The 23,263-nt window shown below is 44.9% G+C and overlaps 2 pseudogenes across 1 annotated transcript in view; both read left to right on the forward strand.

Annotated features, from left to right (window-relative positions):
* The window catches only part of LOC108176236 (carboxypeptidase E-like), a 29,851-nt pseudogene extending 28,967 nt beyond the window's left edge, over nt 1-884 (forward strand). Inside the window, exon 8 of the transcript XR_016211621.1 lies at nt 151-884. The product of XR_016211621.1 is annotated as a carboxypeptidase E-like (transcript). The remainder of the gene's footprint in view (nt 1-150) is intronic.
* On the forward strand, nt 602-9,192 carry LOC127486013 (interferon-stimulated 20 kDa exonuclease-like 2 pseudogene; annotated as a pseudogene).
* The last annotated feature ends 14,071 nt before the right edge of the window (nt 9,193-23,263 follow it).

Below are 23,263 nucleotides of genomic sequence, written 5' to 3' on the forward strand. Positions count from 1 at the left end.
CTCTTGTTTATTACAAGAGATTTTTTTGAGGATCTACTTTAATTTAGGTGACTGAGTTGAGATTGTTATTTAAGCACTGAAACTGTTCATTTTTATGTCTATTTTTAAAAGCAATTTGATAAAAATAAGTTCTTGATTTTTCTCCCTTAGGTTGATTTTGAACTGGAGTCATTTTCAGAAAGGAAAGAAGAGGAGAAGCAAGAGTTGATGGAATGGTGGAAAATGATGTCAGAAACTTAAAATTTTTAGAAAGGCTTCTAATTAGCTGCTTTTAATCTGTCTGTATAATGTAGTATGATGTAATGTGGCCATTTTATTTTAGGTTTTGTGCAGTTATTTAATATTGATTTTTGATCATTTAAATATTAAGCAAAATACATAAATAGACTTTTAGGCAAAAATATAAGAACTTTATTTCACTGTCTTATAGCATTTGTTTTCCCACATCTGCAGAAAGGACTGTAGAAAAGATTTATGTCATCTAGTCATCTTAGACAAATGCAGTATTCCAGGTGTTATTTACAATACAGGACTTTTTGAGTAATTTTAGCTTTTAAAATTAGTAGACTTATTTTAATGTAACTGGTGAGCCTGTCACATAATGAATGCCATTGAAAAGATCAATGGACGTTGCTTGGAGTTGTGAGCACCCTATCGCAAGACTTCAGTAGCTCAACAGAAATTATTATTTGTCTATTGTGCTGACTAGCTACATAAGCATGACCTTGTTAATGCATTTTTGATGGAAAAATACATACATGTTTACCAAGAGATTTTATGAAAGGAATAGAGACCGACTTCTTGCTTGTACACATAGGGGCACTATTATATCATTCAGCCTGTTAACACTACCTAAGAATTTAGCATTTTCTTTTGGTTGTAGATTGACTCAAAATTGCATTCTGAATGAATAAAGGTTACAAAAAATCTTCCTGGTGTGTATTTTGATTCTTCATTGTTTTTGGTTTAGAGCTGAGTTCTTATAATGAAAAAAATATATTCCCTTAATAGTGACTTCTTATTTGTTCATCTGCATTTTAAAATGTGTGGACTGCTATATGCCAAGCAAGGTGTTGGCATTGTGTATATTATCATGCTGGACAAAAGGTTCGGATTCCATGGATCTTATGGGCTAGCTGTGGATACAAACTTTAAACACACAGAAAAATTAATACGTAATTAATGCATTCTGGTGAGTAAATCAATGGGAAAGAATAGAGTGTGGAGAGTAAGAATAATAGACAAAATTAAATTCCACTGGGTACAGGAGTGAGGCCTTTTATGCACATAAGCCCAGACTTAAAATATGAGTAGATGGGAGCCTGCAGAGTGACTGAGTGTGTGTGTGCATGTGCGTGTGTGTGTGTGTATGCTGGTGGTAGTATGATTGCTCAATGTCGCAGGTACACATTTTTGTTAGGATAGTGCTAAATGTTGTAGCAGTGAATCTTCAGATAGTCAAAGGATCTTCCAAAAGTTCATGGAAAATAAATATTATGATAAAATTATGCATGGATTTCCATTTTTTTGTACCAAAATAAGCTTGTCTTTTAATTCTATTTTTCCATGAACTTTAAAAAAAAGACTGTTATATGTTAGCTTAGAACATAGTATATTTCTTGGTCCAGGGACCTGTACTGGGAAGAAGATAGATAAGGTGCCTTTTTACCACACAGTTGGGGACACATCCTGAATCTACCATCTCTTTTTTCTTTCAGAAAAAATTTTTTAATAAATATAAATTTCAAAAATACAACCTTATATTATAGTGGTTTTTCCCCCCATAAACTCCCTCCCATCCACAACCCATCCCATCTCCCACTGCGTCTCCCATCCCATCCTTCTTGAAGAATCTACCATCTTCTGCATGTGCCCACCAGGACTGCATCAGTGGTCATCTCTATTGCTCCCAGCGGAAGAGAGGAAAGAGTGTGGTGAAGCATGGAGGGGATGTTTCACTGGCCAGGCCTGGGAGAGGGATAGATTACTCCTGCTCATGTCACATGCCTGTGATTACATTCCTCAGCCACAATAGCTGCAAAGGAGTCTGGGAAATATAGTCCAACAGTACATATAGGTGGGGGAGGAGAATGTGGACTTTGATGAACCTCCAGCAGTCTGCTGGCTAGAAAGATCAGCAAGTACGAAGGAATCAGAGCAAAAAAGAATGTTTCTGGGGGACTAAGGACAGAATGAATGGATCAGGGAGATGTGAGATATGGGAATTAAAACCTGGGAGGTGCACAGGAAAGTATCATGTGGACCTCATAGACCAGATGTGAAGATTGAGGATTGAGTTCTTAGAATTACTGAGTATCTGTAAGCTAGAAAGGGACATGATGTAACTTAGGTTCTAAGGAGTATTCTCATTGCTGTGGAGAGAGTAGAAGCAAGAGCACAGAGCAGATAAGAAGCTATTACAGGAGTCCAAGAGAGAGGTGACTTGGATCAGGTGGTGGCAGTAGTGATAAGAAGAGAGTTTATATGTGAATATTTCACAGGTAGAGTTGACAGGTCTTGATAATGGATTGGATGTGGTGACAAGGGAGAGGCAGCTGTCGGAGATAATACTGTGTTTCCAACTTCAGCAAGTGGGTCTGTAGTCTATGGCTCACTGGAGAAGAAGCAGATTGGGAAAGGTGAGAAAATAGTAATTTCAGTCTAGGAAATGTTAAGTTGGAGGGCCTATGCTTGAGAATATGCAAATAGAGGTGTGTGGTTGGATCTTCCATGTGGGATGCTTGAAAAAGGGGGCTGGGATGGAGGTGGAAAGTCAGGTGAAATCAACATGCAGATGTTTCCTTTTAAATCAATCATTCAAACTGTGGCCCTTTAAAGAATGAAATGGACATAGCTGATTATGGGAGGGCATTAGGTATAATCTAGCATTTTGGGGGCAAAGTTTGGTACAATGGTCATCTTTAAGACCACAGGAATATACAAATTCCCCTAGGAGGAACTCAGAGCGAGAAGAAAAACAGGATCTGGATTGAACTCCAAGGAACTTCAAAGTTCGCTCCTTGTAGTTCTATATAAAACAGGATATATTAGGTTGTGCTATAATGAGAAGCAACCCCAAACCTCAGTGGTTTAACTTACTCATTTGTTTCCTATGAGAAGTCTGTAACATCCATGCAACTCTCCAGGAAACTTGTTCCGCACATAGTGACCCAGCGATAGGCTGTCAGCCTTGTTACCCAGACAGCTAACCCAAGGTTCTCTCAGTCTCATTCTGGTCACACAAAGATAACTGAAGTCACTGCTGCCCATAGCAGAAGTGTCCATGGGCAGAATTAGTCACACAGCCCTGTTTAACCACATTTGTTGGGCAACCGTATTGCTGCCACAGTCCTCTCTCCTGGTCGCTAACAAGACTTTGCTCTCGGTTTTCCAAACATAGGGTTCACTCCACAAGGGGCAACTTAACGTCACATCAAACCATGGTTTTGAGTTTCAATTTTGGGATTTCTGAGTGATTCCACACTAGTGTCTATATCAGCTCTGAATGTGCCTACTCCTGCTCCAGACACTTAGGAACTAAAGAGAGAGAGAGAATAGTCAATGTGTCTATCAAACACAATGTTCACTTGAAGTGGTGAAGAATGAGCGGTACAAGCACTCATCAGTATGCAGCAACTCTGAAATCTTGCCAAGTAGATATTTTATAAGCCTCCTGTTTGGGGGATGGAAAATGTTCCTGATCTCAGAATTGAGTCTACACTCTGTGAACAGCTTCCTTCTCTTACTGGTTTTCATGGTCTGACTTTGCACTTTTCTTTAAAAAATTTTATTTATTTATTTGGGAGGGATGGTGAGAGAGAGAGAGAGAGAAGAGGGAGAGAGAAAATATCTCCCATCTATTTGTTCATTTCCCAACTGCCCACAACAGTTGGGGCCAGGCTATGTAAAAGTCTGGAGCTGGGAGCCCAATCTGGGTCTCCTGTCAGTGGCAGGGACATAGCTACTTGAGCTGCTTCCCAATTGCACATTAGCAAGACGCTGGAACTAGAAGCTGAGCTTTCAGCTGGATTCAAACCCGGGCACTCCAACGTGGGATGCAGGCACCCTAAGCAGTATCTTCAGTTCAGCGTGACTTTGCCCTCTTCCTCATTCATTCAGGACCTAGGTTGATCCTAGGTTGATGAAGGTCCCACTCTGCATAGCTGTACCATCTAGAAAGTGGGACTTCCCGATCCACTGAGGAAAAGACTAGAACCAAGAGCAGAATTGGCATTGCCTTAGTCTCACATGCCAGCATTGCTCCTATTTCCTTTGCCAGGACTAGTCACATGGCCTTGCCTAACTGAACAGAAAGCAAGGAAGGTGAGGGAGCACACACAACGTGCCTCTCTGCCAATGAGCCATACAGACCAGCTGAATTACCCATACAGCTGTTGGAAGGAAGGTATTAATTCCCTGCAGTCTTGCTCTTGCAACCATTTGGTGAGCTATATGGCCTTGTGTTCTTACAGTGTACCAATTTTGTCTAATGGGGAGTGCAGGTTAAGTGCTCTTGGGAGGGAAGCTCCTTTTCCCTGGGTTCCTGTCTGTGTAGAAGGACCTCTCCTAGAATAAGACTCTTGGCCTCTAGTCCAACTCCTCTCTCATTCCTCCCTGTAGAGAAGTCAGTCACCTAATTATGAGGAGAACATGGTGCCTTAATTGGGTAGAACAAGTCTATCAGAAAACTGTAAACTTCCCCTTCCCCTCCCTAGAGCCAGCTCCAAACTCTCTTAGGTACTGGCATAAGCTTTTGGGTGCCTGGGGACAAAAGTGGTAGTTGACTGGCACAGAGTACTAATGGGCTCTTGGTCCTCAGATCTGATATCACTTTCTCGAAATAGATTATCAAGAATACAGTTGACAGCTTAACTTGTCTTTACTTTTCTACTGGTTCTGAACTCAAGAACAGGAGAAATGGACGCTGAATCTATACCTTCCTTAAGAGATATAATTCATTAATATTTTAGATGTGGCCTTTGCAAAAGCACCTGTCTTACTGGAATACTGTCTTTCTCTTAAGACAGTTCAAGATGATGCTTACGTTTTTTTGGAAATGACATCAAATTGTTGATTCGTGTAAATTTAGCATAGATGAAAACTCTGATTTAGACTTTTGGTTTAGAACTGAAGGTTAGAGCAAGCAAGGACTTGGGCAATATGTAACTTGAGGATTAAACAAATCTGAATTGTGAAAAAGAGGGTCAAATTTATTTTATTTTCTTTTATTTAGGATTTCTTTATTTGAAAGGCAGAGTTAGAGAGAGAGGAAGAGAGAAAGAGAGAGAGAGAGAGAGAGAGAGAGAGAGAGAGAAATCTTCCAGCTGCTGGTTCACTCCACAATGTCCACAATGGTTGGAGCTGGGCTGTTCCAAAGTCAGGAGCCACGACCTTCATCTGGGTCTCCCTCGTAGTGCAGGGGCCCAAGCACTTAGGCAATCTTCTGCTCATTTTCCATTTGCATTAGCAGAGAGCTAGATTCATTTTAATTCATATTTTTATGTCCAATTCTTCACATAAACAGAGATAGAGTATTTGCAGAAAGGGAACTATGAGCTTTGAAATTCATATTTTATTTATATACTCAACCTCTGAAATCTTTCCATGATTTGGTGTTGTGGGAGGCTAAAAACCTATCATTCACTCCAACATATTACTCAACTTCTCTTTTTCAAAATTCTCACGAGGATTGTCTTCTGTGGTTAGGACTGGATGACATTTCAAATTTTTGCCTGAAAAATGTCAGGATACAATATGCCCAGATTTTTTTGTGCTTTACCTTATAAATAAACTACATCCTGACTTTGCTATTCTTAAACATCATCTAACATACTTACAAATGCTGTGATTCCTTACCCTTTATTTCTTTCTACTATACAGTGATAATTGAATCCACTTATCATGACTTGAGTTTCTACGATAGATTATAATGATAGTTTTATGTGATTAATTTAAATCATTGCAAAATTCCTGAGAATGAGTCTTTTCAAAGACAGGACTAAGATTTCTCTTTGCTGGAGTAGGAGCCATGCCTGTGGACCAAGCTGAAAATTGTATATGGTCTATAAGAGAAATCAGGGCAAGTGTTTGGCCTAGTGGTGAAGACGCCATTTGGGTTGCAGATATTTCATAAGGAGTACCTGGCTTTGAGTTCCAGCACTGCTAATGTGCACCCTGAAAAGCAGCAGGGATGGTTCAAGGCCTTGTGTCCCTGCTACCCATGTGGGAGACCCAGATTAGGTCCTGACTCTTGGTTTCAGCCTGGCCCAGTCCCAGCTGTTGTGGGCATCTGGAAGGTGGAATAGTACATGGAAGCTCTTTGTCTCTATGTGTAAAAATAAAAAAAAGACAAGAGAAGAAACATCACCTTGATGAAACTTACTGGAACACCTCATGATGCCAGGGGGCCCAAGGCAGTAACTTTGCAGAGTGCTGTACTTTCTCCTACTTCTTTTTTTATTGGACAGGTAGAGTTACAGACAGTGAGAAAGGTCTTCCTTCTGCTGGTTCACTCCCCAAGTGGCTGCAACAGCTGGAGCTGCGCCGATCCGAAGCCAGGAGCCAGGAGCTTCCTCCTGGTCTCCCATGCGGGTGCAGGGACCCAAGCACTTGGGTCATCCTCCACTGCTTTCCCAGGCCATAGCAAAGAGCTGGACTGGAAGAGGAGCAGGCGGGACTAGAACTGGCACCCATAGGGGATGCCGACACTGCAGGCGGAGGATTAACCAAGAGAGCCACGGCGCCAGCCCCCTACTTCTTTTAATCTAAAGCTGTCTTAGTTCTTTGAGGATGTTCTCTTACCTTTTCTTTTCTCCCTCCTTTTCTTTTGAAGATTTATTCAGCAAATACAAAACGCTCACCCCATGTTTTCCCCCAGGAAGGTGGCCTGTGGTCCTCCCCATCATTGCTGTCATCACTGTCACTATCACCCTTACCTTTACTGAGAAGTGTCTTGTGCTACCCTCTGTGCCTGACACTTGAAATGCAGTATTTAGAAACTACAGTTACAATATCTTAAAGTTAGTAGTGCTGGAGCCAGTGCTGCAGCATAGTGGGTAAGCGGCCACCTGCAGTGCCAGCATCCCATATGGGCACCAGTTCAATCCCCACTGCTCCACATCTGACCCCACTCTCTGCTATGGCCTGGGAAAGCAGTAGAAGATGGCCCAAGTCCTTGGGCCCCTGCACCCATGTGGAAGACCTGGAAGAAGCTCCTGGCTCCTGGCTGTGAATTGGGGAGTGAACCAGCAGATGGAAGACCTCTCCCTCTCTCTGCCTCTTCTCTCTCTGTGTAACTCTGACTTTCAAATAAGTAATAAATCTTTTCTTTAAAAAAAAGAAGTGCTACAGTCTTCCTATGTAACAGATGAAGAAAGATATTCAGAATTTAATTAAACTGCTCACTTCACACAGCTACTAAGTGGCAGAGCGAGAGTAAAATTCATGTCTGCCTGCCCTTGTGCCAATCCTGGCTCCACTGTACCTCACGTCTTTCGTATGACCTAGAAAGAACTGTAGTCTTAATTAAATATACCCTGTTTATATATATATATTTTTTTTAAATTTTTATTTATTTATTTACTTTTTTGATAGGCAGAGTGGACAGTGAGAGAGAGAGAGACAGAGAGAAAGGTCTTCCTTTGCCGTTGGTTCACCCTCCAATGGCCACGGCGGCCGGCGCACCGCGCTGGTCCGATGGCAGGAGCCAGGTTTTGACTTCCAATATGTGGGTTGCTATACTTTGGGCTTTGGAGTAGTATTTATTACTTATTCTGAAGGAAGGCCATTTAAAGATAATTTAAGAACCCTTTTCAAATCAATTCAACAAAATTTTTTTGAATAGTTTAAGATTTATTTATTTATTCGAAAGGAAGAGATACAGAGAGGCAGAAAGAGAGAGAGGTCTTCCACCCGCTGGTTCACTCCCCAAATGGCTGCAATGGCTGGAGCCGCACTGGTCCGAAACCAGGAGCCAGGAGCCTCCTTTGGGTCTCCCGCGCCGGGCGCTTCTGTTCCCAGTGGGGCCGGTCTAGGAGAGCCTCATCCGTAACTCCGCAGTGGGAGTCAGCCGGGATGGAGTGCCCCATCCTGTCACCCGTGAGCCGCTCCTCCCAGCTCCGCTCCTACCATCTGCTGTCCTCGCTTCTGCATTGCTGCTGACTCCGGGCTTTGCGGAACGGCCTCCAAAGGAAACACCAAGCACCGATGTTTTGTCAAGAAGCGGCGGCTCTTGGAACGGACAGGCTTTCTGGAAGGAAGAGAACAGCCCCCTTCGCCAGGCTCCTCCTAAGTTGCACTCGGACTCTCCGGAGACACGGGAGGCTCCTGCAGTGGATGGCGCTGGGAATACCCTTTCCCTCTCAAGAAAGGAGACAGGGGCCTGTAGCACTGGGTCAGAGCAGTCCCTGGAGAAGAAAGCTGCGTGTCTGTGTCCTGGCTGCCCCCCGCCCCTCCCCAGAAGGCCTGTGCTGTCGCTGGAGGGAGTTCCAGAGTGCCTTTCCGAAGATTAAGAGCCGCCCCACTGGCTCCCGGAAGAATGCCGCCCAGAGCCCACGCAGGCTCACTCAGAGAACAAGTTCTCCCGGAAGTTGCAGAGGAAGATGGTGGCAGTTGACTGTGAGATGGTGGGCACAGGACCCAAGGGGCCCGGCAGTTCCTTGTCTCCATGGAGCATTGTCAGCATCGTAGTGTTGTGGTACCCAGAAACAGCTATGCCCTTCAAGACTGCTCAGAGGCAGATCTTGAAGCTACCCACTGGGAAGATGTGGTGAGGTGTGCCATCCCCAATGACTTCAAAGCCCTCCAGGACTTTCAGCCCTAACCCGGGACATCTCCCATATCCCCTGCCCGCCTCAACTGGAAAGCCAACTTCCCAGAGAAAGCCACCATGTCTCTGAGGCAGCTCACCCAGAAGCTGCTGCACTGGGACACACAGGTCGGGAACAGCCGACATTCCCCTGTGGAAGATGTTCAGGCCACCATGGAGCTTTACAAGTTGGTGGAAGTCGAGTGGGAGCAGCAGCTGGCCCAGAATCCCCCAAAATACTAGCAGTGGTGGGAACATTGGTGATGTGAGCAGGCAGAGGAAGCCCCCAGGCAGAGCCAGGGCAGTGGGCTACGGATGGACGCTCCACCAGCTCTGCACCGTTGGAAGCTAGATTTTTTTGGGAAGAGAAAGGCGCCACCCTAGACTTAATATCCATTGAAACTTCACCTGAAAAAAAAGAAGAAGAAGAAGAACCTCAGGTGAGAAAACGCTGGTAAATGTTATGAAAAACCAGGTATCAGAAGAGGGGTGGTGTAATACTGAGTCTCTGTTAGGTCAAAATGAGCCCAGGCACTTGCAGGTGACTTGAGCTTGCTGGTGGTATTTAGTGGAGCGTGGTGACAAAGAGATAAGGCAATCCTAGACTTCATGATGATAATTTTAGTATCAACTATAGTAGTATTCCTTAAAAATTATTTTTAAATGATTATGTTTTTCTATTGATGCTGCTTAATCAGCAACTGCTGAATATATATTTTATTGTTATTAAGAGGCAGAGAGACAAAGAGATCTCTTATCTCTTAGCTCTCTTCCCAAATGACCGGGTTAAAACTATAAGCCAGGAACTCAACCCAGGTCTCCCATGAGAATAGCAGGAACCCGATTACTTGAGCTGTCATCGCTGCCTCCCAGGCATGCACTAACGTGAGCTAGAGATGAGCATTGATCTCAAGTTCTTCCATGTGGAAATCGGCACCCAAATCAGCACCTTAGCCTCTAGACCAAACACTACCCAGTCAACCACGGAATATTAAGGTCAGAATGATAATGTGAAAAAAGAGAGAGAAAAGCATAGTGGGCTTATGTCGCTTCCCCTCTTCATGGAGGAACGACACTAAACCCTGCCTAGGCTTCATATCCAAGTCACAGCACCATTATGTCGCTCCCCCTCTTCGTGGAGGAGCGACACTGAACCCTGCGCTGTTCTTTTGTCTGCTTGGCCCTCCCCGGGTTTGCTGCTGGTTCTTCCCGGGTTGGCTACTGTCCCTTCCACCTCCGTGGAAGGGCGGTTCCCCCTGCCACTTTCCCCACTTCCACGGGGGAGCGGCACACTGCCGGCCAGCTCTCTCGGGGGCTGCACAGGTGTTCCTTCAGATAGATGTTCCTCTTAGATGTTCCTGGTGCATGTTGTCTCTCTCCTCCTTTATAGTCCTCTTCCACCAATCCCAACTCTGCTACCCACACGCCGAGTACGCTGCTCTCCTCCAATCAGGAGCAGGTCCTGCTGCTTATTGGTTGAACTGGAGGCAGCTGTGTAGAAGCTGTTTCCTCCTCTCCTAGCACCATATTGTGGGAGAGCAGATGCATAGAATAAGTCTTAATTCCAGTAACAGTCTAGTCCGAGTTGCTCCCCACAGGCTTATACCTCAAGACTTGTGAGAGTAGTGTCTACCTTGCATTGTTAAAATCTGCCTGGATCGGTTGGTGCTTCTGAAGGGTTATCACCTAAGCATCCATGTGGAGACGACAGTGACACAAAGTGGAAGGACTCTGCCCAGACATTCTGGGTAACTAGGATAAATGTCTACCTTTAGATAAGAGGGTAACTCAAACAGTTCATGGAAAATGGAGTTAAAAGATAAGGTCATTTTGTCCAGAAATTGAGATACAAGCCTAGTTTTGTCGTAACTCAAATTTTCCATGAACTTGAAGATCCTTTGTATGCACGGTTAGAAAGCTTACTGGGAAATCAACATGATGGAACACTCATTACTCTTCCTTTTTCATTTTAGAAACAGAGTTTACCTGCTATAATTGCTACAAAACTGGGAGCAATGTGGTCATTTTCTCATTTATTTTCTATGTAATTTTTCAGAATTAAACCATTATTAGCTCTGTGATGCAAACTGATCAAGCTGAAATCCTATTCATGGACTTAAGAAAGAAAACTGGCCTGGTGGATATAATTACTGAATTACTAAGAAATCACTGGCTGATGAGCGTAAGACAAAATACAGCACCCCACAGAGTGTGTAAATCAGAACATGAATAGCCAAACCAGTGGCCGAGTTTGTCCTTTTGTGAGTTTGAAAATTATAATAATGCACTCTTCTTATTGTCCTGACTACAGGACTTAAAATTTTCAATGAACCCTCTGGCTAAACTGTTCTTCCCTCTTACAATGACACTAATATTTATTCTAGAAATTACTGAAGATTCAGCTTTGCCACTGCTGAGCCCACTTCTATTCCCTACCCTTACAATGGTGCAGCTGGCAAAAGTCATTTGCCTACCTCTCCCTTCTGCTCCAGAAATGTCACTGCAGCTTTTCCCCTGGGTTTATTTTAAACTTTCGATTTGAAGAGCAGGATGGTGAGAAAACGGCTTTGAGTCTAAGCACGGCTTCATAGATGCGTTTGTGATGGCTTATCTGGCTTCATGAACCACTGCTCTAGGATTTGGGTCTGGGTAGGGAAGATTAAACTGGGAGGTGGTACAGCTTTCTTTGCTTAAATCCTAAAGCACACTCCTTGCACATTGAACACACAGAGGCATTTCAAAGCCAAGTGTGTGTGAAATTGAGGTAAGAAAGTACCAGTTCTATGGGTGCACCTTAAGCTCCAGGCTGCCACATGTGCTCTTTGTCAAGGCGCAGGTGCCAACAAGTAGGACTGATGGGAAGATATGAAGAGAAGCGCTGGAGGCTGGATGTTTGGTTGCATCTTCTGCTAGGTGAATGGTCCAGCAGGCTCCTGCCTGCACAATCCTGGGTGTGCTGGTCCTTTCTTTTATTCATGAATGCAGAAGTGAGGATATGGGCCCCATAATCACAGCCCCAGCCTCCAAACTCCAGCTTCTCACATGGGCTGTGGCGAGCCCTCATGCACCTAGGCTGGTGGTGGTATGTGGCTTACAGGTACATGGGTGGCATGCCAGGGACTGCCATCCCAGATTCTCTGGAATGACATCAAAACATAAGAAAAACAGAAAAGCAAGAAAGTCATTTCTCTTTTCCCATTCAGGAATCACTTTCAAACCCAGTATCATTATTTAGGAGTTTTTATAACGTAAAACATGGCACCCGATTTCACTTGCATTTCTACTTTGTTTTCTGATCACCTGTCATGTATGTTCTTTTTTAAAAAAATATTTTATTTATTTATTTGAGAGGTAGAGTTACAGACAGTGAGAGGGAGAGACAGAGAGAAAGGTCTTCCTTCTGTTGGTTCACTCCCCAAATGACCGCAACAGCCGGAGCTGTGCTGATCTGAAGCCAGGAGCCAGGAGCTTCTCTGGGTCTCCCTCTCTGGGTCTCCCTCACTGGGTGCAAGGGCCCAAGGACTTGAGCCATCTTCTACTGCTTTCCCAGGCCACAGCAGAGAGCTGGATTAGAAGAGGAGTAGACAGGACTAGAACTGGCGCCCATTCGGGTTCTTCCCAGTTGCTCCTCTTCCAGTCCAGCTCTCTGCTCGTGGCCCGGGAGTGTAGTGGAGGATGGCTCAAGTGCTAGGGCCCTGCACCCGTGTGGGAGACTGGGAGGAGGTACCTGGCTCCTGGCTTCAGATCGGCGCAGTGCGCCGGCTGTAGTGGCCATTTGGGGGGTGAACCAACAGAAAGAACACCTTTCTCTCTGTCTCTCTCTCATTGTCTATAACTCTACCTGTTAAATAAACAAACAAACAAAAAAAAGAACTGGATTCCATATGGGATGCTGGCGCCACAGGCGGAGGATTAACCTACTGCGCCACGGTGCCAGCCCCTGCCATGTGTGTTCTATTCATTCAAACTTCCACACTTTTCCTTAGGCTCTCTTTCTTTCTCTCTCCTTCCTCCTTTGCATGCTCTACACTGACTCTCTAGACATCTCTGGCTCATAACTGCATTTAGCCAGGAAAGTGACTGAGGTCAAATCATATAGACTCTCCTCTTCCTCCTTTTTCCCACAGGCTCTCCCTCAGTAAGGGACCCTCTAAAGTAGAGCATCTTCCTCAGATCCTGTAGCTCTCGGGGGAGCTTGCTTTCTAGAGAGCTCCCCCTCCAACCTGTTCACCACCTTATAATTCTCCCAATCCAGTCCCCAGTACCAATAGCCAGGTCCTGGCTCCAGGCCAGGCGGAGGCCTCCCTGAAATCAGGTCTCCTGCATAAACAGAGATTGAGTAGAGTTAGATTGTTTCCCTCACTGTTGACAAATACCTGAAATTGCAGCTGACTAACTTGGAGTCACGGAGGAATCACTTGGATTAAGAGCATGGGAAGTAGAAAGGGCCCTGGGTGGGCTCAGAAGATATGAGCAGTAGGTGGAGCTGATCTCATAGAGGGGCTGGCTGCTTTGGGAACCTCAGTCTGCTTGTATGAGGGTACATCGAAATGTTGGTGGAGAGTGGAATAAAAATATAAATTTATTTTAGTCCAAAAATCCTCTTGAAATCCATGCATATGAGGAGTCTTCAAAGAGTTCATGAAAAAAAAGAAGATATTTCAAAACTTTTTGTGTCAAAAATCAGTTTATCTAATTCCACTTTCATGAACATTTTGAAGTATACTTATATTTAGCTTGAAGGTATAGAGCTGCCATGATGATATTTTTAAAGGTCCTTTTCCTAATAATCTTTTGACTTTTCAAAGGAAATTTCTTTTGGAAAGTAAGAGGGTCAAAATGGAAGGTAATAAAAAAATCTTTACCTTGTGCTGTTGAGTATATTTTGGTTAAAGTATACGCTCAGAAACAGCTTTCTGTTGCCCAGAAAAATCTGTTCATGACAAATGCTGTTGTTCCTTACAGCCTGGACGTTGGCCCCCTGCGCAAGACAGAGAATCAAGTCCATGGACTTGTGACATGTCTTCCTGCTGCCACACCCCTCACAGAATGGATCTTGGGGTCATAAAGAAGCTCCAGCACGAGATATAAGAGCCTTGGGGAGGAATCAGTGAACATTGGTGCTGATATTGGAAGCCAGGAGCAAGGGCAAGAGGGAGAGAGCAGGATAGTGGGACAAAGGAGGTAACAGACAGGGATGCTCTTGTTGGCATCAAATCTAAACCATGGGATGATGCTCTGAGTCCAGCTATATCCTTTGAATCAGGAGGTAGACCTCTGTCAAAAGCTACACCCATATCTGTGTGTCTCTGTATCCAGCTAAGCCTAGGAGCTATTGGCACCTCATTACCAGTCACTTCCACTAGGCAGACCAGAACCTTGGTGGGGTCTCTGAAATCAGAGGACATGGAAGAGGATTGCTGCTCTCCCTTTAGTTCTCTGTGTTAAATATGAACTTACTTCAAAGAGGTAGTGGCTAAATGGAGTTAAAGATAAATTTATTTTGGTGAAAAATATTTCAAAATCTCTGTTTCTCATAACACACATTTCCATGAACTTTTTGAACCCCCTGCATATGCATGGATTTTGAATCTTTTGCATCAAAATATAATTTTAATTCCATTTTCTCTAGCTTTTCAAAATGTCCTTATAGAATTACTTTCTGTTTTTAAGAATGCCAGAGTTTTAAGCTGAAATACGCTGTCTTAAATCTCTCCATAGTTTAGGAAGCATGTTGACATAGTTTCTGGCTTGTTTATCACAGTAATGCTGAGGTACAGATGGGATTACATGAGAATTCTATGCTGTTGATATGGATGGGATCATGATGATCTATCTTTCCATACGTTTGTGTGTGCCCAGTAATAGAAAAATAGTTCAGATGCCATGGGGAGATTTGTGCAGGATTTCTGCAGAGAAAAGTTATCTTGAATTTTAAAAGGGACATTAACTTCATCAGAGTTGTTTTGCTCAAGGACAAAAGTGAGTGTATACCAGTGTCCGAGTGAGAAAATGACACTCCTCCCTGGCTGTTTATGGTGACTTGTAGCTGCAAGCATTCCTCATGGTATAAGCACCCTTTGTGGAGTTCAGATCATGTGATCTTTGAGCTTCAAAGCATTACCATTTACATGTACTTCTGATAATTTTGAATGTCAGGTTTTGTCCCGGCCTTGCAAGGTTTTTTTTTTTTTTTCTTTTTCCTTTAAAGGCCAGTGCTTAGGAAACAAGGCCATGGGAGGCTGCTCAGCCAGTGACTAAATATTGCAGGATGCCAATGGAAACCTCAACCAACAAGGCCTCCACTGATGGGAGGTAGCTTTGGGCTCTTGACATTTGCTGGAAGTCAGACTCCAGAAGGAATTCCTCCCACTCTTCTTTTTTTCCCAACCTTTCCACGTGTACATATGTTTGTGATCTACAGAAAGTGCTTAGCACAGTGCCTGGGTCATAGTAAGTACACAAGTGCCATGTGCTAAGTCTGTCTCTGGTTTATTACAGGCTTTGGCATACTTTTTTTTTTAAGATTTATTTATTTATTTGAAAGTCAGAGTTACACAGAGGAGAGGCAGAGAGAGAGAGAGAGAGAGAGAGAGAGGGGTCTTCCATCCACTGGTTCATCCGCTGTGCTGTCTGAAGCCAGGAGCCAGGAGCTTCTTCTGGGTCTCCCGCCAGGGTGCAGGGGCCCAAGGATTTGGGTCATCTTCTACTGCTTTCCCAGGCCATAGCAGAGAGCTAGATTGGAAGTGGAGTGGCCGGGACTGGAACCAATGCTCATATGGGATGCCAGCAGTGCTGGCGGCGGCTTTACCCACTACACTACAGCGCCAGCCCCTTTGGCATACTTTTGAAAGAGAAGCACAGTATTGTGGAACAGTAAATACTACCGAATCGGTCAGAATAAGCCTTGGCTGTAACCTAAGGCCTTGAAGGAATTTAGACAGGAGAGAAGGGACTCAGGTTGTAGCCCGCTGAGAACACCAGGGAAAGAATGCTGCATTCTTCCCTCTCCAGCCTGTTTAGGATTGGATCAGCATAATTTTCTGTGGAATCTCCTTTCTAGACAAGCAGAGTCCATTCACCCTGTATCTGTGCTGTCAGGTATTTCTGCCCTTGAGTTCTAAGACCAAGTTGGGAGGGTGGGGGCAAGCAGCCAATGACAGGCCAGTGTTGTGTCATAGTGGGTTTATGTGGGGAGCAACCCGGACTGGACTGAGTTACTGGAATTAAGACTTATTCTATGCATCTGCTCTCCCACAATATGGCACTGGGAGAGGAGAAAACAGCTTCTACGCAGCTGCCTCTTGCCAACTTGAGTGATGACCTCCAGGAGCTGATCCTGCTCCTGATTGGAGGAGAGCAGCGTACTCGGCGTGTGGGCAGCCGAGTTGGGATTGGCGGAGGAGGACTATAAAGGAGGAGAAAGACAACATGCACCAGGAACATCTAAGGGGAACATCTAAGAGGAACACCTGTGCAGCCCCCGAGAGAGCTGGCCAGCGGTGTGCCGCTCCCCCACGGAAGTGGGGAAAGTGGCTAGGGGGAACCGCCCTTCCACGGAGGTGGAAGGGTCTGTAGCCAACCCGGGAAGAACCAGCAGCAAACCCGGGGAGGGCTGAGCAGACGAAAGAACAGCGCAGGGTCCTGTGTCGTTCCTCCACGAACATGGGGAGCGACAGGTTTAACTATATGAAAGTGCTGGATTGAGTCCTGGCTGCTCTTCTTCTGCTGCAGCACCCTGTTAATGCACCTGGGAAAGCAGCAGCAGGTGGCCACCCACATGGGAGACTCAGATGGAGTTCCAAGCTCCTGGTTTTGGCCTGGTCCAGCCCTGGATGTTGTGGTTATTTGGGGAGTGAACCAGATATTGGAAGATCTTCGTCTCTCTATAAGTCTGCCTTTCAAATAAATAAATAAACCTTAAAAAAAGCATATTAAAAAAGGGAAAAGTTGCAGATTTAGTAGCAGGACAAGGACTGTTTCAAAACCTACCTTTGTTTTATATTTTTATATTAAAATTGTTATATATAATTTTTAAATTATATATATGAAAGGCAGAGTCACAAAGAGGCAGAGGCAGAGGCAGAGAGAGGTCTTCCATCATTTGGTTCACTCCCCAAGTGGCTACAATGGCTGGAGCTGGGCTGATCCAAAGCTAGGAGCCCAGAGCCTCCTCCAGGTCTCCCACATGGGCGTAGGGGCCCAAGGACTTGGGCCAACCTCTACTGCTCTCCCAGGCCACAGCAGAGAGTTGGATTGAAGTGGAGCAGCCGGGACTCGAACTGGCGCCAATTGGGATGCCAGTACCACAGGCAGTGGCATATATATATATATATATATACACAGTTTGAGAGACAGAGAGAGAACACTCCCATCAGCTGATTCACTCCTCAAACTCCTGCACTGGCAAGGACTGAGCCAGGCTAAAGCTGGGAGCTGAGAACGCAATGGCAAGAATCCAGCTACTCAAACCATCACCTGCTGCCTCGTAGCGTCTGCACAGGCAGGAAGCTGGGATCAGGTACCTGAGCCAAGATGGGACCCAGATACTCTGATGTGAGATGCAGGTGTCTTAACCTGTGTCTTGAGTGTTAGGCCAAATATCTGCCCCTCAAAATTGTTTTCAAAGCTCTTGGAGAAGGAGAGTTTAGTGAGAGAAGTGAACACTCTTCATCAGGTTTTAGCTGTAGAAGTGTTAGGCAGAATCCTCCTCTAGGCCACCACAGTCCAATGGGCAATGTTCCCTACAATTACCTGTTAAAGTGCCCTAACATGATTTCTCATTGCTCTTTTTTTTTTTAACATAGCCTTCCATTTTTATTTAATAAATATAAATTTACAAAGTATAAGTTCTGAATTCTTGCAGCTTTTCCCCCCATAACCTCCCTCCCACCTGCAACCATCTCATCTCCCACTCCCTCTCTCATTCCATTCTTCATCAGGATTCATTTTCCATTATCTTTATATACAGAAGATCAGCTTAGTACATACTAAATAAAGATTTCAACAGACTGCACCCACACAACCACACAAGATATAGAGTGCTGTTCGACTAGTAGTTTTATCGTTAATTCTCATAGTACAACACATTAAGGACAAAGATCCTACATGGGGAGCAGGTGCACAGTGGCTCCCGTTGTTGATTTAACAATTGACACTCTTATTTATGATGTCAATAATCACCCAAGGCTCTCGTCATGAGCTTCCAAGGCTATGGAAGCCTTTTGAGTTCACAAACTGTAATCTTATTTAGACAAGGCCATAATCAAAGTGGAAGTTCTCTCCTCCCTTCAGAGAAAGGTACCTCCTTCGCTGATGGCCCGTTCTTTCCACTGGGATCTCACTCACAGAGATCTTTCCCTCAGGTCATTTTTGGCACTGTCTTGGCTTTCCATTCCTGTGAAACTCTCATGGGCCTTTTAGCCAGATCCAAATGCTTTAAGGGCTGATTCTGAGGCCGGAGTGCTGTTTAGGGCATTTGCCATTCTGTCTCATTGCTCTTTTCTATGCTGAGATTAAGATGCCAGAGAGCAGATGCTGAGGGGTAGCATGAAGAATCATGGGAAGGAGTCAGGCTCTGGAATGAGATGAACCTGGGTTCAAATCCAGGCTTGACCACTGATAAACCATGTGATGTTTCATAAGTTATTTATCTCCTTGAGGCTTAGTTTTATAACCCCAAAGCAAAAATAAAAACATATCCCTTGACTAGCTGTTATGATAATTACTTGAGATAAGGTACACAAAATCTCTACATATGGAAACCAGGGTTTTTTTCCCTGGGCAAATTCATGATTTGGAGAAAGCAGTCTTCTGCCTTTTTTTATAAGCCCTATGAAAAACTAAAACACAATTAAATATGTTTTAAGACCATGTAACCAGCTTAATTTACATAAAAACTAGAAACATTTTTCACATAGTTGGGTAGTGAAAAATCTGGCCAAACCAAAAGAAAATCAAGTAGAGGGTAGAGACTTTTTCTTTCTCTTCCCACAATAAGGAAATGGAGACAGAATCCTGTCTGTCTTGACGATACTTGGTAATTCAAGGATAATGAGATGTCCATTTTGCATTTAGCTCCAGTTTGATCTATTTTTGTGGAAATGGATTCAGGTTGGTTTTAGAATTTTTGTCAAAGATCAGCAATTCATTTTCCTGCAAGCTCATAGAATCAGGTAATTTTAAAACAGAAAACTCAGAAGTGAGATGAGAGGGTTATTCTGGGACAAATTAGTGATAGGATAGAACAACTGGTAGTAATCACAATGTACGTACCGTGATGAGGACAATAGTTAGCATTACTGAAGAAGTTACTGTTCAACAGGGAATGTGTTAAGAACATTTCGTACATGTCCTACGTTATGGCCAATACAAATGTTCATCCTGTTTTAATATCCATTTCAAAGACAGGGAAACCAAAGTGCTGTGGTCTCTACTAACAAGTCATCATCGAGCATCTGTGAGATGTGCCGTTATAAGCCATCTATGAATGTTGTCTGTTGGGGTAATGTGGATTTGCTCATTGTTTCTACAATAACAAATTATTTTGCCAACCCACATTCCTGGAATATTCCTACAGATTAGGTTTTTTTCAACCTTGACACTATTGACATTTGGGGCTAGAGGACTTTCTCGTGTGTTGTCGGATGTTCAGTAGCATCACTGGCCTTCACCCACTAGAGGTCAGTAGCACCCTTTATGTGTAACAATGGAAAATCTCCTTATATACTGCCAAATGTCTGCTGGGGGACAAATTGGCCCCTGGTGGAGAACCTCTGCTTAGGGTCTTTAGAAAAGCTTCTTATTTCATCACAAAAATAATTACATACAGTTGAATGATAGAAACGTATTGCTCAGTTACTGACCCTCTAAAAATTGTGAGCAGCATCACGTTCAGGAACATCAGTCAATCCCAATGACAATGCCCTCTCCCGTGCTTGAAAAGTAACTCCTTGCCTCTGAAGGTAGTTTTCCATTGGCAGTATTTCATTTGAAGCTCATTAACACATGTATGTTGATGCTGAGTCAGGAACTATCATCTATTGCAAACATGGTCTACCAGTTTTCCATCATTGCTGCAACAAATTACCACAAACTTGGATGGCTTAAAACAATAGAGTTTTTTTTATCTTACAGTTCTGGAAACTCAAAATATGAAGCCAAGGTATAGGCAGGGCTATGGTCTCTGAAGACTTCAGGCCAGGACCCTTTCTTGTGTCTTCCTAGTTTCTTGTGGTTGCTGGAAGTCCTTGGTATTCCTTGGCTTGTGGGCACATCACTTCAGTAGCTGCCTCTGTAATAAAATGGTATTCTTCTGTGTCTATGGATGTCCACCGAGTTTCCCTCTTTGAAAAAGACACTAGTAATTAAATTAGGTGCATCTATAGCCCTTTGGTTATCTTTAAAATATTTATTTATTTGACAGGCAGACAAGTCAGGAGCCTAAAGTTGCATCCAAGTCTTCCACGTGAGTAACAGGGGCCCAACTACTTAGGCCATCTTCCATTGCCTTCCCGAGCTTATTAGCATGAAGCTGGATCAGAAGCAGAGCAGCCAGGGTTTGAACCTGTACCTCAGTATGAGATGCTTGTGTTATAATTTGCGGCCTACCCCACTGTGCCAGAATGCAGACCCCTACTCATTTTTTTTTTAAGATTTATCTTTATGTATTTGACAGGCAGAATTATAGAGAAGGAGAGAGGAAGAGAAAGAGAGAGAAAGATATCTTCCATCTACTGGTTCACTCCCCTGGTAACAGCCAGGACTGGGCTAGTCCAAAACTAGGAGCCCAGGTACATCCATAACTTGATGACATTTGCAAAGAAGGTAACATTTACATGATCAGAGATTAGGACTTAAACATATCTGGGGACACAGTTCTGTCTGTTACACTGAATAAATATTAAGGGGTTCTGGGAGACAAAGTGGAAGTTCTATGGTGTTACCTTCCTGGCTTCTCTGTTGTCTGTCCTCCTCCTTTTTTGTCTCTGGCAAGGGCACTTGGCACTGGATTGAGGGTCCACCTAGATAATCCAGGATAAGCTCCTCATACCAAGGTCATTAATTTAAGTACTTCTGTAAAGATCACTTTATTTTTCCAAATTAGGTAACATTCTTGGCATTAGGATATGGACGTATCTTTCTGAAGGGCAGCATTTAGGCCATCACATAGATGATTGAATTTAAAACAGAGTTGTGGGGAGCAGCCCGGACTGGACTAAGTTACTGGAATTAAGACTTATTCTATGCATCTGCTCTCCCACAATATGGCGCTGGGAGAGAAGTAAACAGCTTCCGCACAGCTGCCTCCAGTTCAACTAATAAACTGTAGGACTTGCTCCTGATTGGAGAGCAGCGTACTCGGCGTGTGGGCAGCCGAGTTGGGATTGGCGGAGGAGGACTATAAAGGAGGAGAGAGACGGCATGCACCAGGAACATCTATGGGGAACATTTAGCTGAAGGAACACCCGTGCAGCCCCCAAGAAGAGCCGGCCGGCGGTGTGCCGCTCCCCTGCGGAAGTGGGGAATGTGGCCAGGGGGAACTGCCCTTCCACGGAGGTGGAAGGGATAGTAGCCAACCCGGGAAGAACCAGCAGCAAACCCGGGGAGGGCCGAGCAGACGAAAGAACAGCGCAGGGTTTAGTGTTGCTCCTCCACGAAGAGGGGGAGCGACATAATGGTGCCGTGACTCGGATAGGAAACCTGACTCGGATAGAAAACCTAGGACGGATAGGAAACTTAGGACAGATAGGAAACCTAGGAGGGAAGAAACGGGAAGAACTGGGAAAATATCGGAGAGAGAGACTAGCAAACAGCCTAGGGAAAAGCCGGACGAAAAAGGAGCCGGAAGAAGCTATTGAAAGCCTAGGCATAGACTCGGATTCGGACTACGGGGGGAAGCTGGGAGAAATCTCTAAGGGCGAAAGCGAAAGTGAAAGCTAGAACAAACAGACTCCGACGCGGACTGTGGGGAGAGGCCAGGAGAAATGAGGGAGGAGTATTGTTGGAGGAAAGCTTGGGGAAACATACCGGGTAGAGAAAAATGTTAGGGAAATTGAAGCCGCGGGGGGCAGGCCAAGGCGGAAACGAAAGCCACTTTGGGGTTCTCAAGTTAGCCCGGGAATAGGGGGCGAAAAGTTGAAGCCAGAAGCTGAAACGTGAGCCTGGTTGGGATCCGTCTGATTAGCCCGGGGAGCAAAGGACGGGAAGCCAAACCGTGGGGCGGAGACGTACGCTGGGTTGAATTCGCCAGGCTAGCCCGGGGAACTTGGATTGAATGCTAGTGGTGGAGACGCAAGCTACGCTGTGTTACTCGCAGAAGCCGCCGCGTGCAGAGAGAGCACGGGGCGTGAATAGATAGGGAACGCTGGCGTAGGCCGTGGTTCAGACGCGAAAGGGTTAAGCGTGGAGACCGCGGAGCGCGCAAAGCCGAGCCGCGCAAAGCCGGGAAGCTGCGCAGATGAGAGAGGCGCGCGGGCTGAAGCGGCGCAGAGCCGGGAACCCGCCGGCGGGGCAAGGTGCCGGAAAGCTGCGGGGATAAGAGAAACAGAAGTTTAGAAGTAAAAGAGAAATAGGAATGTTGGCAGACAGAAGTAAAATGGGAGAAATAGAAATGCCCGGAGATAGAGAAATAGAGAAAAATAAGGCCTCCCCTCAACATGCCAATGAGAAAGCTTGGATTCGGTCTGCCCAATTAAGTGAGGCGATGAGCACCTGCGGGCAGCTAGCAGCTTATGCGCCGCAGGTCACCGAAGACAGGCACGAATTAACATCAGTAAAGCTTCCCCACAATGCAACAATTAGGAGGCTTGGATTCGGTCTGCCTGATTTAAGGCGGTAAGCGCCAGCAAGCAGCTCGACCAGAGTATGAGCTGCAGGTCACCGAAGATAGGCACAAACCAACACTAATAAGTCTCCCCCACAATACGGCAATGAGAAGGCTTGGATTCGGTTTGCCTGATAGGTTTTGTAAACACCTGCAGGCAGTTCTAGCAGAGCAGAGCATGCGCTGCAGGGCACCGAACACAGGCACGCATCAGCGCCTAAAAACCTCCTCACAATGGCGAAGAGAGGACCCGGATTCGGTTTTCCTGATTGATAGGACTTGTAAGAGCCTGTGGCAACTCTAGCAAGTAGAGCAGAGTGTGTGCCGCGGGACACCGAAAACAGGCGCGTATCAACGCTAAAAAAATAAAAAGAAAGGGGGATCTGTGGGGAGCAGCCCGGACTGGACTAAGTTACTGGAATTAAGACTTATTCTATGCATCTGCTCTCCCACAATATGGCGCTGGGAGAGAAGTAAACAGCTTCCACACAGCTGCCTCCAGTTCAACTAATAAACTGTAGGACTTGCTCCTGATTGGAGAGCAGCGTACTCGGCGTGTGGGCAGCCGAGTTGGGATTGGCGGAGGAGGACTATAAAGGAGGAGAGAGACGGCATGCACCAGGAACATCTAT

The sequence above is a fragment of the Oryctolagus cuniculus genome, chromosome 8, assembly GCF_051225735.1.
Source record: "Oryctolagus cuniculus isolate XC-2025 breed Fujian yellow rabbit chromosome 8, ASM5122573v1, whole genome shotgun sequence".
In the NCBI taxonomy this organism is placed as follows: Eukaryota; Metazoa; Chordata; class Mammalia; order Lagomorpha; family Leporidae; genus Oryctolagus; species Oryctolagus cuniculus.